The sequence below is a fragment of the Natator depressus genome, chromosome 10 (assembly GCF_965152275.1).
Source record: "Natator depressus isolate rNatDep1 chromosome 10, rNatDep2.hap1, whole genome shotgun sequence".
Lineage (NCBI taxonomy): Eukaryota > Metazoa > Chordata > Testudines > Cheloniidae > Natator > Natator depressus.
The window spans coordinates 12,860,777-12,878,467 of NC_134243.1; the positions used below are offsets into that span (position 1 = coordinate 12,860,777).

General features: G+C 44.7%; 1 long non-coding RNA gene across 2 annotated transcripts; it reads right to left on the reverse strand.

Annotated features, from left to right (window-relative positions):
- Nucleotides 1-1,559: 1,559 nt before the first annotated feature.
- Nucleotides 1,560-8,166, reverse strand: LOC141994373 (uncharacterized). Of its 2 annotated transcripts, none has more exons than XR_012641112.1 (3): nucleotides 8,039-8,166; nucleotides 3,839-4,035; nucleotides 1,560-1,685 (listed from the first exon to the last, which is right to left on the reverse strand). It is a non-coding gene; the product is annotated as an uncharacterized LOC141994373 (long non-coding RNA). The 2 variants fall into 2 exon arrangements; XR_012641111.1 differs by having other exon boundaries at nucleotides 1,568-1,662.
- Between the last annotated feature and the right edge of the window lie 9,525 nt (nucleotides 8,167-17,691).

Below are 17,691 nucleotides of genomic sequence, written 5' to 3' on the forward strand. Positions count from 1 at the left end.
GCTGCTAACGTGTTTTAATTTACCTTTTCCCTTCTGCCCAGCTAGCACCAGGCCTGCCTGGGCTTCTGCAAGGGAATGCTCTAAACTCCTCTTTTGTTGCCTTTATTCTGTGCAAATTAATACTGGAGAGAGCTGGTGAGAGGAGGTGGCTTCTTGTTGTGTTATGCATGATTACAGTAGTGAATAAGTTTTCTAACCAGCACTATACTTTTTATTCCCTGGCTGGACTCATTACATAAAAACTGAAGGGCTGGCTGGAACCCTTTGCTTTGTGGCATAAGGGCATGTATTTTTTGTAAATATAAAATAAACACACACACTTTTTAACTTATGTTAAAAAAGATATTGGAAGATCAGAGTAAAGAATTAGATGTCAATACATGCAGCATTGCCAATCCCAGCATTCAAAAATCATGAGTCAGGGCCCCCGAAGGCAGGAGAGTATTTTTAAAATAATGTTTTCAGGTTCTTTTTTACTTGTCTTCTGGTTTGGGGGCCTTTAGGGTATGGGACAACCACCCTCTTCACTGACACACTAGTGAGAGAACTGGGGACCTCCAGAACAACCAGCATGAACTGTCCCAGCTTGAGTTAAAGAGCCAGAGCTTGGTAGCTGCAACAATTCATATATTCTCTGCAGCGCAGCAACGAGGAAGACTTGAAATTCCTAACTCATCAGTGGGTTCCAGGTGTGTTTGGGGCCTGTTTTCCAGCTGTTTTGGGAAACCGTGAAATCTAGAAACTTTTATTTTTAGCTGAGATTTCCCTCTAACCACATGCTGCCAGGAACAGGGTCTTTCAGAAAAACACCAAATGTTTCAAGACTCATGATAAAATCACAGGAGTTGGCAATGCTGTGAAGTGCAGGACAGTAAGTCACACCAGGACAGATGGAGAAGGATTTAGGCCTACATTTCCCCCAAACTGCCTCTGATATAGTGGGCACATGCTGTGGATGCAGTCGCCCTCATTCAGAAGCCTTGCGATATGACTGCAGTGTGCAGCTTCAAATCAGGCAATGAGGCATTATAATAGGGTTAGTTGTGGGTCTAATAAATTGCCCCTGCAAATTGCAGGTGCAGAATTGCATCCACAATATTGGAGTCCAGTTTGAGCACCTAAAAGTTAAATTGATAAGTGAAGTTTGTGTCGATGGGAATTTTATACAACAATGAACAGTAGACTATGGCCTTTTATTTGGTGATGGGTAGATTTAATTTCTTGTACCTTTTTTTTAATGTGAGCTGGAAATGTTTGGGTGGTGGCTCTGACGTCAGCTGATGGATTCCCAGTTCTCTGGACAGCTGGTGAAGTTTCACATACCCAGGCCTGTTACATGAATGAATTTTGAATTTAACAGTTAACATTCAATGGAAATATGTATTTCAACTTTGACAGCGTTTTGAGTATTAGCTATAAAATAGGGATAGCGGTACTGAACTGCTTTGTAAGGCTCTTTGAGATCTGTGGATGAAAAACATTACACAGTCACTAGGTATTATTATTATTAGCCCGCAGCTATAACATGCGACCATTAATCCCAGCACACATGACACTTACCTGTGTACCATACTGGTCTGGCATATCCATCAGCTACTATGACCATGCCTTCTGCTGAGGATCAGCACTGTCTGCAGGGCATCCTAGAAGGCTCACCGTGATCTGCACAGCGATGGAAGAGGAATCTGCATCCAAAGGCCCAAAGCTTCACTTCTGACTCAAACCAAATTACACCCACCCTCATCTGTTTTGTTTGTTTCAAAATAATTAGTGAGTGAATTAGGTGTTCATGCTGCTAATGAAGGATTAAGGACCCAGTTCTGCAAAATGCTGAGTGTCTCCTGGGAAATGCTGAGTACTCTCCACCTCCATTAGCTCTGTGTTGCCAACTCTAATCAGACTTATGATAATCAGTGTTTTTGTCAACGCCCGAGTTCTTGGAGTCATGTGATTTTAAAAAAGCAGAGATTCTCCCTTAAAGTAAATTTCTAGTATTTATGGTTATGAAATAAAACTTGAAAGTGTGAACACTAAAGGCTCAAAAGAAAAAGTAAATAAAAATAACCCAGAATTTCTTATTTTTAAAAATCTCATGATTTTTAAACCAATTTCATGTTTTTTGTGGGTCTGACTCTTGACATATGCATGTCTGAGGCTGGCAAATCTGTGATCTTCGGTGTGAATGAAGTCACTCAGCACCCTCCAGATGGTGCTCAGCACCTTGCAAAATACAGGGATAATAGTGCTGGCAAGACTCAGGCAGAGTGCAGGCAAGAGATGTGAAAGCTTTCCCCGCCCCCACCCGCAGTCCTGGCCTACAGAACCCTGGCTCTTCCGATCTCATGCACAGCATATGGACATTATTTATGTGGGGATCAAACACTTTCCTTTGGACACAAAGACAGACTTCCCTTTGATCCAGATATGCAACGGCATGTCCACTTGGACCACCCCTCCCTCAGCACTGATACCTGCCCTGGGAACACCAGATGATCACCTCAGGCACACAGTTTAGGACCTGACCAAATTCCCCAGCCCCTCCCAGTGGTATAGACAGCCAGACTTCCAATCTTCATCCCACACAATACAAGATGAGCGAGCAGACATACATCCATATTGTCCTTGCGTCAGCCAGCTGCCCTCCCTACTGACGTCTGTCCTAGTACACACATGCAACTCCATTCTGATACACTGGACTAACCTTCACCCCATCTACACAACCCTCTCCCAGCATCAATATAGACACTGGTGGGGCTTTCCAATTGGCGTTAGACACCCAATTCCCATTGACTTTCAATACCTCACTCCCTGAGGGCCCTTTGGAAATGCCATCCACTAGCAATGACTTTCATTCCCATGACCAGGAGCAACTTGGACCAAATTCTTCTCTCAAGTACACTTGTGTAAACCCAAAAAAACCCACAATTTTAGTGGAGTTAACTCCAGATTAACACTGGTGTAAAAAGGAGCAGACTTGACCCCTTACTTCAAAGAGACATACTGGCATTCTGAGGGCCCAATTCTCCTCTTCATTACTTCGGTGTAATACTAAAGAAGCCAATATCTACACAACAGTGTAACTGAAAGGAGACGTCCGCCTGAGTTACTAACCTTTGTGCTATGTACACAAGCCCCTCTCCTCAGAAATGCAGGCACCCACCCAACTAACCTTCACCCACGCAAGCACATTCAGGCACTCGGCTATTCTGTTGCTTCCTGTATATTTGTTGGCTCCCCAAAGACCTTTATTCCACAGAGCTCCCTTGTGGCTGCACACCCCAGAGCACGCACAAACACAAACCCACACAGCAAGCGGCTTCTCAAGGGCCACAAGTGGAGAGTTTGTAAGCAGTGAATTTTCTCCCTGTTTATGCCCTGGAGGGGGTGTTTTGTGGGTTTATTGACTAAATAAGGGTATTGATTTGTTAAGAGCTTTTCTACTTCCTTTCAATGGGAAATATTGTTATCTCTTTCCTCTCCCCTGTACACAAGGTGAGAAGTTCTTTTAGTGAGACCATAAATTTCCATCTTGGCTTTTCTCTGCTGTGTAAACAAGTGTTTGCCTGTCCCTGGGGGTTAATTTGGTCATGTTAAATGATCTGAAGATACCTCTTGGGCTCCAAGCTTGTAGACTGTAGCTCTAAGGAAAAGTCACATGCTTACATAAGATGTAACCTCCCTTCACACATTCTGCATAGTTACACTGGTCTCCCCACCACCCCGACAAACTCCAGGGCACAGACAAGCAGCTACAAAATCAGGGGCTTCTCAAAGTACACACACGTGTTCTCTCGTCAGCCTCTCTTTCCCCCATACATGCACAGGGGCTCGTACATACCTTTCTCAGGGTGGCTACGTTGCAGCGTAGAAAACTCTTGTGTATCTGGTGGCGGGCCCCTGAAAAGCCATCACTGCCTCAAGAAGGGTTTGACGGCAAGAGAGGTGACATTGACTGCCTCCCCTTGTGGTCTCATGACATGCAGCCCCACACGCCAGGTCAGCTACATCATCTCACCGTAACTGAATGATCTTCCCCTGGAAAAAAGCACAACCATAAAACAACAACAACAGTCATGCTCTGGGGATAACTCATGGTAAATGTGATTAATAATGAATAAAGATAGCATTGCTGTAATCTCCAGCCTACGGTGGAACAGTAGGTTATTGCTGACCACTAGTGTCAGAGCTACACCTGTATTCATAAATGCAGTAGACCTTCCTTCCTGAAAATTACAGTCACTGAGAGGCTCCTAAATAGACATGGGTATAACACTAACCTACCCCTTTTCCCAGGGAGAAAATTCAGGCTTGTGAGGAAATGTACATAGCAATGTATTTTATTTGTGTCCATAGCAACGTTGGCTCCGCCCTTTAGCAGACCCTTCATGAATCTCTCTCATGAAGAGTTTTCAGTGGCTAGATTTTATTGTTCTACTGTTTTGTTGACATCAGGGCTATCTATTCAAATGCAAGGCATGCAGTGATTATAGTCAGAGCACCTCCTCATTCTCCTAATGTAGGAATGAGCATGGAATACCCATGGTGCAAGAGGGAGAAATGCCTCTTAGTCGTCAATGCACTTTCAGGTGGAGGAGCAGATCCTAGCTTTATTGGGGTCCATGGTTCACTCCACACACACCCAAGCCCTGATTCAGATGTATATCCTAAATCATGCCTTCATACTATTCTAGGTTCCTTCTTGGGATAATTAATTGTTTCTCAAGATTATGGCGACCATGAAAGCCACAGTCCAACTCTGAAACAAACCATTTTAATCTGTTGGGATGCCAGATGAGATTACAGCAAGTCCTATTAAGCTTCTCCAGGCTTCAGTGGGCTGTGCCAGAACTGGACTGTAGGCCATAGCACAACCTAATGGGCTGTGGGTTGTATCAGTAACGTGTGTCATAACAGATCCCACTGGGCTGTGTCAGCTCCATTTACCAGAGCAAATCCCGGTGGGCTGGGTAAGATTTGAACTTCATGTCATACAGGAGTTCATTTACAGAGCATTGCATAGCTGTGTGCGTCCCACTGATTCAAATGGGGAGCTCGATAGCTAAAACTTCATGCAACACTTTGGAAATTCACTCCACTATGTTGCACCACTGGAGAGCCTACTGGGCTGTCAGCATTATGGCTCCCAGGAGGGCTGGCTGTAGGGACACCATCTTATTGGTACAAGAGGTCCTGTGAAACTGTATAAAATGCATCACAGAAGGACCTATAGCGCTGTGTCATTCCCAATAGGCTATGCAACACAGCTCATGCCTTGTAGAAGCTATTAGGCTGGATCAACATCTTAGGTGCAATCTTGGCTTGACTGAAGTCAATGGCAAAACTCCCATTGACTTCAGTGGATCCAAGACTTCACCCCATACGTCTCATGCACGCATAGCCCATTAGTAACGTCAACATGGTGTGCTGGAACAGATCCCACACTGACCTGTGTCTAAACCAAATATTCATCTCTGTGGTCTGTAGCAGCACCATATTGCATCACAAGTGTTGCTGAGCAGGGCCAGAACAGGAATAGGTGCCACAGCAAAGAAAAGTGAGCTGTCCTGCGGTCTGAACTGCATTACCACTGTCGCCACACGATGCATCAGGCCTAGCTTCCCTGTCACAGAAGGTTCCAGTGGACTAGACGAGAATTCTGACTGGGAGTGTGTCGTATGCTAATGGGCTGTGAAAGAATCAGCGGTCTTTCATGGGTGCAAAGGAGCAGGGCCTGTTCTATGGGCTGGCAATCAGAGCAGTCAACCTGGGTACCAACCTTCAGGGGACACTGTGCCACTCAGGTTGTTTGGTGGGTCTTTTTGTTTTGCTTTTTCTCTACTGATTGGCCAACCATCATTGTTGTTGTGGTGGGAACACCAAAAATGTCTTCCTCCCTGGCTGGCAAAACACCTATGGCTGTTTTTGCAAACAAGAACAATATTTAGCCTGCTATAGCAACTGCCAAAGGGTTGGACCAGACTGAATCCTGTGTGGGTTGATTGCATCTCACAGTCATAGTTAATAGGCACTATATACGTTAGCACATTAAAATGACAATTACAGTCTCTGTAATATTGTACTGGTCCAATCTGGTTGTATGAGAAATGGATCAAGTGACAAGCAGATTCCAGGTTGCTGTCCCAAGACAGGACTCTGCCACAGCAAATCCTGTGTCACAATAGATCCCATGGGTCTGTGTTAGAAACAGCAGGTAAAAGCAGGTTCCAGGATACGGCATGTAAAAGGAACAGAACAGCTGCTGTATGAACATGCCTCAGGATTCCAGGGCCTGATACTGATCCCACTTATTCCTGATTTACACTGGTGTAAGGGAGAGGAGAATCAGGCCCTTAATGTGCACTTTGAACATATGTCACAGCAGATGCGAGTGAGCTTCATTAGAACCCAGTGGCGTGGAGTAGCAGGTTCTGCTGAGTTTTATCAAACCTGAAGTGTCAGAGGAGGAATTAATAGGCTGTTCTGTGTGTATATGAAAGCACCTAGAGGATAACGGAATCAGAAGCAATAAACAACATTGGTTTACAAAGAACAAATCATGCCAGACAAAGTTGATAGCTTTTTTTTGATCAAATTACAAAATTAGCGGATGAAAGGCATACCGAAGATGTAATGCATCTAGACTTGAGCAAGGCATTTGATATAGTGCCTCGCAAAATGCTACTTGAGAAATTAATCCAAATTGGCTTAGATATGAGCACCAACAACACGGATTGAAAGAAGTCTGAAGGACTGTAAACAAAGAGGAAGGATAAGTGGCAAAGCACTGACGTAGGGGGATGTGTCCTAGTGCAAAGCCATTGGATTGGGGCTAGGCCTTGGTTCGTATCACATTTTTATTAATGGCCTGGGGGAAGAAGGAGTAAATGGCTTATTGATACAGAACTAGGCCAGGTCAGGTCTTGAATGGGAGACAGGCAAGGTGCACACAAGGAGCTGCAGGAGGGAGTTGTGCTGATGATTCAGTAGGTGGCGCTCATCCCTGTGAGTTAGAAATAAACGAATGCTCCAGCGTGGGGCTAGGGGGCACTGTGCTGCTGGAAGTGCCATCTCTGGGTTTAGATCCAAAACAGAGGTCCTGATTACTTATGGTCACTAAAGATCTCATGGCATTTTTGCAAGAGTATAGTGGTTAGTCCTGGTGTCCAGGCCCAGGTCTAATCAGGAAATTACATGTTGCCTTCTTTTCATTTGGGAACAGGTCAGTTCTCTCAGGGTAAGGTCTGGTTTTGTTTGGCATGTTCTAGTACTTTTCTTTTGTGGTTATACTTTTATGGCATATTTTTACCATTGCCTTTAACAAGGGCAGCAAGCACAGAAAACTTTGAGAACTCTGGATTAAAAATTAAAGGAAGCTGAAGCTTTATCACCGTTCAGGTCTGACAGGGTTGCCCAGTTCTCCTGTAACAATGTCATAAGGCAGCTATCACATCATCTCCCGGCCAGACTCTTACGCCTAGTACTAGACTGGAGTAACTTGTTAGCCACACCTGCACCCTTCTGCTCCCCTGTCCTACTCAGGACTTTATGCCTTGCACTTGTACATGGAATATTCTGCAGCTGCTTCTGTGCAGGATCAAACCCTACAAGCCTGATCCTGCTTCCACTGAAGTCAATGGAAAAACTCCAGTTAATTTCAATGGGAGCAATAGCAGGATAAATTTGTTGTGTCTGGACATGCCATGAATCTGATTATCTACTGTGCGTGTTTTTAAATTCCCTGATTGCTTCTTCACCTAGAGAGAGATTGAGAGCACGTTGTAAAGATCAGTCCCATCAAGCCAAATCTGCAGCTTTACATAAAGGTGCTCGATCCAAGCCCACAAACACATTTAGCAGGTCAAGGACTGAATCAGCATTCATATTCACCTGCCAGGGCTAGGGAGGGCTGATTTTTATTTAACTATCATGAGAGAGGCTGGAACAACCTGAGCTAGGAGAGGTTAGGCAGGACCTGATGGAATCCCCACACTGTGTGCATTATTCCTGGTGTGCAAATGAGGAATATCTTACTACTCACCCCAAGGGAGGATTGAACCACAATTTGGGCACTGGTATGATGTATTCATCTTTGCAGAGACCTGAGTCGGGAACCCGTGAGTTCAGTGGCAGGAGCTTTCTTTCTAGACTTAAAGGAGAATCTTGATAAGCCATCAGTTAGGTAGCACAAATAACCCCTCTTGAGCCACCTGCCCAGAGTGATCAACATCTTCCCAATAGCACACATGGTGCATTCGTTCCTTGCTAGGCAAAACTTGTGTAGGCCAGCGCATCAGACAGAGTCAAAACTCTGATCACTTTACCAGATACCTGACACATAGTCACCATTTCACACAGCCATCAAGCCATCACCATGCCACGTCTCTGCCACGCGACCGCCACGCCAGACAGCTGTCAATCCAATAACCAAGCCAAATTACCTTAATTTTGGTCCCTGTGCCAGGCATCCCTCCTGCTGATCCCAGCCCCCTGCCAGACAGACATTGCAGGCATCACACAGCACTATGATTTCTAGAGCAGGCAGCCATGGCTGTGACCCCTACCCCAGGTCTCCCTTTGATGCCTACATCTGACAGATGTTTCCTCTCCCTCTGCCATGCAGCCCTCACTCCAATTCCAAGCAGCTAAATAGCCCTTGTTCCTGATCTCCAGGCCAGGCAGACCTCATCTGATTGCCAGTCCAGAGCAGGCTTTGGGAGCTGGGAGGGGAATCAGGTTTGCTTCCCAGATAAAGACTGGGAAGGATTATGGGCTCTTTAAGCCTGTCTGTGCAGTTGTGTTGGCTCCCTGTGTGCTGACCCATTCGTGTGCTGTATTAGAATTGTAGAGTAATAAATGAACAGTGGAGGGGTTTGTAATGATGATTAGGGACTGAAATTGGCTCAGATTTACAGTGTCACTCAGGAATGGAGGGAGAGGGGGAAAGCATTCTGAGCGGCCTAATGGATCCATCAACTCGTTTTGGCTGCTCAGTGGGCCGAGCAGGGTCACCAGGCTTTCCGCTGGCAGCACAAAGCACTTCAATTTTGTTAGGAAATGTATCAATTTAACTGACTTGAGCAGCACACTGAAAAACCTAATGAATCTGGACTCAATTTTCCGCCACACTGCTTCTGCGAACTGTCGGAAACAATGTCTGTGGTCGGGGGTGAAGGCTGCCTCGGATAGGCTGCCTGCTCTTCCCTTCCTCTGTCAGGGTTAGTGGAGAGAGACAAGCCTGCCTCCTGCAAGCCAGTGACAGCCACAGACCAGGAGCTGCCACTCTCCTAACAATGATGTCATTAAAGGTAAATTGGCCTCTATTTCAGCAGGATGATAGTGCTAATTGAGTGGGAAAATATAATATAGGGAGCTGTTGTCTGCAGTTAAAGGGAGGAGGGGGACAGATTAAATGGCCTACAATAGTGGGTGTCAGGCATGGCAGATGTTGCTTTCTGCTGATAACTGCACTGACATATCTCTAGCTTGTCAAGGCTGGGGTTTTCAGAGAGACTTACGGCAAAAGGCAGCAGATGGCCCTCCTGAATGGGAATGAAGTGCTTAAACAGCCTGGCTGCTGAAGGCAGCTAGTTTGTAAATAGAAGAGTCGGAGGTGTCTTATTGATCCTGCTCGCTGCCCACGAGTGCAGCTAACCAACAGGCAGTGAAGAGGGCCCCAAGCAGCAGGAGTCAGGTTTCGCGGAGGGTCCAGGTTCCTATCCGGAGTGACTGGAGTTGGCCTTCCGGCTGGATGAGCTGCTTGCACAGCGGATACTCCCAGACCTATGCCCTGGATAATTAGGACCTACCTGTGCACAGTGTCTGAGGTGCATCACCTTAACGTCGGAGACTGTCAAACTGCAAAACAAAACTCAGAGAGTCTAATCCACTGGCAAAACAGCAGCACTGCAGTAGTAACACCAAACGCACTGCCATTACACAACACTCAGAGAAAAGAAATACCAACCCCACACAACGCTATACCAACCCCCCCCCCAGGTATACTGCAGTCTCCACAAACACCCTCCAACGAAACCACACCAATAAAAATAGACAGACATTCAAAAATCACACCAACAACAACCCTGCAGAAGAAAGAGCTGTACACCCACTTCTCCAAACACATGCAAACTACACAAAAAGAATCCAATTGTTTCATTACAAAAAATAGATCAGGTTAACATGTATATATTTAATACATCAGATCATCTCAATAACTGTGAGATGCATGGTTTTCCCATTCAGGAACATACTAAATTTAAACACAAAAAGAAATACAAATTCTTAGATATTTGTATATCTCTTAAATATGTATAGGTCTGGATTCAGATTGAACCTTGGTTTTCCACAGATGGATCTTCATTGACTTCTGTAGAGAGACTCCTGATTTACACCAGTATGCATGAGAGGTAAATCAGACCCATATTGTTTCAAACGATGTGAATGAAAAGGGGGGATATATATGTATATACATGCATATAAACAAATATACACTCTATACATATATGTGTGTGTAATACATACATATACATGTTTTACATGGAAATTAAACATAATATATAAACTTTGGGAGATTATGTGGGAGAGGTATATGAATATAAACATATCCAATGTTCATAGAAACACACAAGAAATCCCACAAATGCATCCTCTAGTGATGTCACACAAAAGCTTACCAATTAACTCACAAGCACATCCACTGGTGAGATCATGCAAAAGATATAAAATCCCTTCCACAAAGTTCTGCAAGCATCCCCTTACATACAGGCTCACAAAGGAAAGGTCTGAAGCCCAGGAAATTAAACACTCCAAGTGCGCACGCACACACACACACACATCTGCGTCCACAAACTCCCACATCCATCCACAAGATCATTCATACATATTGTCCAACAAATGGAGCTCTCACAGAACAGTAGTTCCACGCTCAGAAATCATACATAAGTGTCATCCTGTCACCCAGATTCAGTCCCATTTCCTGTATACATGAGCCTCTCCCATGAGCCTCTCCAAATATAAACACACACGTGCACCCTATTATTAAATCAATCCAAACATGCAAGCATGGCCTTTCACAAAATCACACAGAGTCTGGCACAAACACTTATCTGCTTACCAAATGACATAAATTGAGTCTGTATACACAAACACATCCACTGACGCAGCTGGAGAAACACATTGCTAATATCCACACAGACACAGATTTACCACTGATAACATCACAGCCTTTCTTCCTCACACACACATTGCCAATAACACAAGCATGCACGTAGGGACAAATTATGCTCTCACTGAAGTCAATAGAGTTGCTCTGGCTTATACCTGTGTAGCTGAGAGCAGATCCATATAGACACATACACAGCTCAGGTTTCAGAGTAACAGCCGTGTTAGCCTGTATTTGCAAAAAGAAAAGGAGTACTTGTGGCACCTTAGAAACTAACCAATTTATTTGAGCATAAGCTTTTGTGAGCTACAGCTCACTTCATCGGATGCATGCTGTGGAAAACTTTCCACAGTATGCATCCGATGAAGTGAGCTGTAGCTCATGAAAGCTTATGCTCAAATAAATTGGTTAGTCTCTAAGGTGTCACAAGTCCTCCTTTTCTTTATACACAGCTCAGACACGCTGAAATAGAGAGGTTCTGATCCTGATCTGACTTACACCAGTGTAAATCAGGAATTAATTATGTTGCCCTTAATGGAGTTAAACTGGTAAGAGATCAGTCAAGGCTAGAGTGTAGTTCTGGTGCAAACATATCTAGCAGGCTACAGCTAATGCGAGAAGACCCTGCAGCAATTCTGTTGTTTGCAGTGTTGTCTCTCCCACCAACAGAAGTCAGTCAATAAAAGATATTACCTCACCCGCCTTGACCCCCTACACAGATTGGCACTGAATCAGGTCCAGAGACCATGTAGGGAATCCCGGAGACGTTCAGAGGTGTGTCCACAAACATGTCCCATGCACATGCATCCTTAACACACACGCCCCTCTGCATGCCCCCAACGTCACAGAGAGACACATTCCCAGACATCCTGCGGCACACACACATTCATGCAAAAGAGTGTGATTCCCAGCCATGTGAATGTCCACCCAAGTAGGTTTACATGCTGGGCTTGTGTTCCTATGAAATGCAGACACACATGCAGTGTAACGAACCTCTCCTCATCTGCATTTATGAGCATTCTGCCTAGGCTCCTCCTTGGAAGGAACAAGGAAGCAAGGTGGGGCTTGAACTTGGAAGGTGATTGAGATACTCGCTCCTGCTACATGTAGTGTCACTGGCCTAAATTCTGCTCCTGTATCCATACATACAGATCCTGTTTGAAGCCAGTGGCTACTGGGCCTGTCTACCTGCCTTGTCTTAATTGGCCTTCTGGCTAGTTACCTCTGCAAACCCCACTGATTTCAATAGGTTTGATTTGATGTAACTGAAAATAGAATTTGGCCCCTTGCCTTCCTTAAGAGGGAATCCATGCTGGAGTAGCACATCACACCGGCAGGATCTTGTTCTTTGCCACTGAGCCTGCTTTCCGTCATGCACCAGCAAATGGAGAAAAAAGGCCATCCAATACAAGGTTTGTAGTCACCTGAATGAAATGCCCAGTGCTGCAGAGAGACATTTCCAGGGCTACCAGATTTAAAGAAACTTGGAACTTACAGAAAGCAGTTGCCCTGGTACTCCCATCTTATGGGCCGTCTTCCAATGCCAGTGCAGCCGCCCAGTCTCCATCTCTGTGTGGGTGAAACCTACCAGCCTCACACCACTGCTCCTTCTCCTGGATGTGATCAGACAATTTTAGTACTTCACAAGGAAAAGGCTTTTCCAGCAATGTACTGGCACTGGGACAAAAAGTTTCTTCTACTGTGGGACAAGGACGCTGTTGCAAATGTTCTCCCCACCACCACTCTGAGGAAAGCATTCTCATGGTGGCTGGGGCCTTTTGTGGATATATCTGGTCTAGAAGTTGCCCAACCTCATTTAGGGTTTATTTTGCCACACCTACGTCAAAGCAGAGACTGAACAGGAGACAGGATGGGGCGTTACCTTGCTCCTCTCTCCTTTCTCCTCTTTCAATTTCCTTTTCATTTCTTCTTTGCCTGTCCTCTTTACCTTCCCCACTTCTTCTTTTCTTTCCCCCACACTCTCCTTTCTTCTTCTTCCTCTCCGCATCACCCTCACAACATTCCCTTTGTTCTTCATGGTCTTCCCTTCCCTACTCTACTGCAGTACACATTTGCTTTACTCTTCTCTGTTCGCTTCTACTCTCCTCTTTCTCCTGACTTTCTCTTCTCTGCTTTGCCTCCACCTCTCCTTTACCTTTCCTTCTTTTCCTTTCCACACACCTCTCTGTCTCTTCCTTTTCTATCCCTCTCTTCCTTTTTCCCAACACTCATTAATGGCTTCCATAGGTTGCCTACCTTCCTACATCCATATTATCCTTTGCTGTATTTCTCTAGTGGCAGTGTCTGGACTCGGGAGGTTTCGCTCAACTAAACCTACAAGCTTGGTTTCCTTGCCACATAGCCATGTTTACTTGGACTGCTCCTGTTATCAAATATTGTAATTCTAAATCACCTTATATATCATACAACTGCATGTACAGACACAAACCTAACTGAATTTTACTACGGCATTGCTGAAGTTTAAGGACTTGGCTGCTTTTCCATTCGGCAATAGGAAGACCATAATTTTACACATGATCAAGCCTCAAACATGAAAACAAACACTGGCTAGACAGATGTTGAGCCAAGACCCTCTGGTTCTTACCCATTACTCTGCTTATTACACAACACTTTTCTCTAAGCTCTTGCTACAAACCTAGGTAACCTTCTGCTATCCAAGCTCATAACCACCAGTTTCTCTAGCACAAATTCCTAGCTCTGTCTCAGCTGAGCTGAGTGGAGTGTTCTGTTCAATATCCCTTTGCCAACATAATATGGCTGGTACATGTGGTGGTGTCCTAGAGATTCTTCGGAGTTTTGATCCAATAACAGGTAACGCTCAAGCAAAAAAGAGACAGTGCGGCATAAAACGAGAAGGGAAAATCAGGGTAGATTTGAGGTGTGATTCTTTGCTCTAGTTTGGATGGGTGGGATTATGGATTTTATGTCCCATCCATACATATCTATCCAGTGCTTGGAAAGGCCATTGTTCATCATACAAGTAAACAAACCTGCCTCAACCCCCTTTGGCACCAGCCCCTCTAGGCCGGTCTCTGAAAAAAGGACCCTTAGATTTAGCAAGTAAGTGGCTCAGTCTGTCCCAGAGGAACACAGAGAAGCTCTTTCCACAGTCTGAGGGAGGAATGCTGCCCTTTTTCTGTACAGCACATAAAGAAACTCACTCTGCACAGAGGGAGCAGGTTCTTAACGGATCGCCCAGCATTTGCAGTAATCAAGAAGGATTCAAGTGACAGGTTTGTGTGGCGTTTGTTAATTTACTTGAGCTTCATTCCTGGGAACAGCTGGCTGGATCCCAGCAGGACTGTGCCTCTCCCTGGCCCACCTGCTGCTAGACAGACGGGCTTTGGGTACAGTTGTAGTTAAAGTTTAGCAGGCAGCTATTGCTGGCCATTACAAATCTCAAACTTCTTGAAAGACTCATGTGCAGAAAATGTTTTGGAAGCGGAGACATTGGCTCTAGGCTTTGCTAACTGGTTTCACTTGGGTTTGCAGAGCAGTTGAGGAGCTGAGAGTGCTCATTCTGCCATTAGCACATCACCAATTGAATTACCAGGGTGATGCCACTGAACACAGGATTCATAAAGAAAGAACGTAATGGTCAATTGTATATTGTGACTGGGGCTTTTTCAAAGGAGCCTAAGGGAATTAGACACCCAATCCCCATTGAAATTCAAGAGGAAATGGGCACCTAACGCCTTTAGTCTTCTTAATCTCCAGCCTACGTATTTATATAATATTAATATTTTACCTAATTATTCCTATTGCCTTAAAAAGCCAGCTTTCTCTTTTACTGTAACTGTGGAAATGGATTTTTAAAAATAAAATAAAAAGATGCAAAAATTCCCTAGCATGGAAATATTTTTCAGCATATTCTTGTTAAAAGAAAAGTCACTATTAGGTTTCAATGTAATTCATTTTCCATTTTCTGGATGTGTCCTGAACCTCATAAATTCCTCACGGAAGTTAAAGCTGGAGGTGGCATGGGTCAGTGGCTAGACCACATGGGCCGGGGAGTCAGGTGACCTGTGATCTAGTCTCAGCTCTGCCATTTGCTGTCTGCGGGAACTTTGGCAAGTCACGCCACCCCTCTGTGCCTTTTTCTTCTTCTGTAAAATGGGTACAATGACGCTCACCCTTCCCTTTGTAAAGCACATGGAGATTTAGGGTTGAAAAGGGCTGTATGAGGACTGATTCCATACCATGCCCAGTGGGTATCACCTCCCACCTTGCATTGTTAGGATGATGGTGGTCCCATGATTTCACATGATCTCTAACACCAGGGTGTGCTGCATTGCGGGAGGTCCTTGTCACTTGTGCCATGCCTCCTTTCCACCAGTCCCAGGGTGTTTAGTGTTCACATTGGCAGTGAGGAAACTAGAGCTGTTGAAGCCGCCTCCTGGACACCTGCTTCGCTACCAGGACCATCCCATTACTCCCCCTGCGACTGGAACGGAGTCTTTGGGCCAGCCCATCCCATGCTCTCTGCTTCCTGGCACTGAGTGCTACACTCCCCTCGAGGCTGGAGGCTCTTCTTGGGACGCCCTTTCAGCTTCCTGGGTCCCACCTGGTCACTACTAAAGAGACCATTGCTGTGAGAGAGCCCATACCCGGCCTGAACTCCACCTCATCTCCCCCAGCCTGAGGGACTCAACATTCCTCACAGCAGCGGGGAGATTTCCCTTGCAGTCTGCATCCCAGCGCTCTGGACAATCCACCCCAGGAAGCTGCTTCCCTCCCTCCTGGGGTTCTGATCAGACATGCCAAACCCGCAAAAAAAAAACCCCACAGAAATTGGGCTTGGCTTTGGCTTAATTGGCTTGTGAGTTGCTAGTTTTTGGCTTGTAGCTTGTTGCTTGTTTGGCTTGTAGCTTTTGCTTATTTTTTTTTGATCAGCTCCCGGCAAGCCGGGGGCAAGCAATGGTAATGGGGGGGAGAGAGTGAGAGATTCTTAGGGATTGGCTTGTTTTGGCCTTGTTTTGAAATGGGATGAGCTTGGTTTTTGATTTATTGTGAAAGTCGGGGTGCTTATTGACTGCATGAAAGTTGGCAGCTGAGGTTCAGATACCTGCAAATCCGTCCATCTTTGATTAGAGCTTTGTGTATCTTTAAAAATGGGCAACTGGCAACAGTCACAGTGGATGAAGGGCAAAGAGAATGTGCTCTGATTGAAGTGGAATCTTAAAAGTATTTTGGTTGCAATCTCAAGCCCTAAATGGTCTTGGGGAAAGATACCAACAGCACATTGGAAATCCCTGGGGATGGAGCAGGGATGTGAATTGTATTGGCCTTGCTGTATGTTACAGTCCTTCCATCATAGTTTTGGCAGGAGGCCTGGGGAACTCAGAGTTGACTCTTTCAGGTGATTGTTATTTTAACATTGTTTGTATTACAGGAGCACCTAGAGGCCCCAGCTGAAATAAAGACTTCATTGTGCTGAGCACTGCATCACCACAGATTAAAAGACGTTCCCGCCCCACAAAAACTTAGTTTAGACAAGACAGGGAAAAAAAGGGAAAGAAAAGAGAGGCCTGGAGAGCTGACGGGACTTGCCCAAGGTCACCCAGCACTTCAGTAGCAGAGTTGGGAATGGAAACCATGCCTCCCAAGTCCCAGCTCCACTCACCTATGCTGCTTCTGCCCTTACGTATCCATGGCACTTGGAGAAATATAAATATATGTATTTAGTGTGGGCACTTTCACAGGTCCAGAGAACATACACAAGATCACAGATGGTTCCTCTGTTGAGAGAAATATATATTTGTCCAAACATGCTATATACCTACCAGCACATATTAATTATTAATTAATTATTAGTAGTAGTTATTTATATAGTGGTAGGGCCTAACAGCCTCAGTCATAGATCAGGCCCCCCATTATGTTAAGCGTTGTACAAACACAGAACAGACAGACAATCCCTGGTCCATATAGCACATAAAAAAGACCTCCCACCAAATGGCTAAATAAATGACACTAGAGTTATTATGGTCATACTTTATATTAAAGACCCGTTTATCAAAAGTCAATAAATCAAACAGATGTTGTAAGCATGCTACAGACCTAAGTAGTATGGCTTAGAGATGGTTATAAGCCTGTTGACCTGTCAGACTCTGACAACCGATTTATTTGTCTGTGTATTAAAACATCTATTAATCATTTATCTTTTATAAACAACTTATAAATGGAACCTAAAGTGTGACCTATATACTGTTAAGCTAGATGTATTTAACACAGATATTTAAGTTACGTTTATAAGTAATATTTTACATTATATCCCGTAAATAGGTTCATTATATTTAGTTTTATTTAATTTCTTTATTTTATTATTTATCACTACTCTCAATCACAGATGTCTCCATTGGCTTGGTCATCTAAATCAGATAGACACATACCAGAGGATCTCCCGTATGGATGTTCCAAGGCCAGTGGACTGATCTAGGCTCAGATTCAAGGACATTTGCAAGAGGGACTTGAAAACTTTCAGCATCAGCCCTGCAAGCTGAGAAGACGCA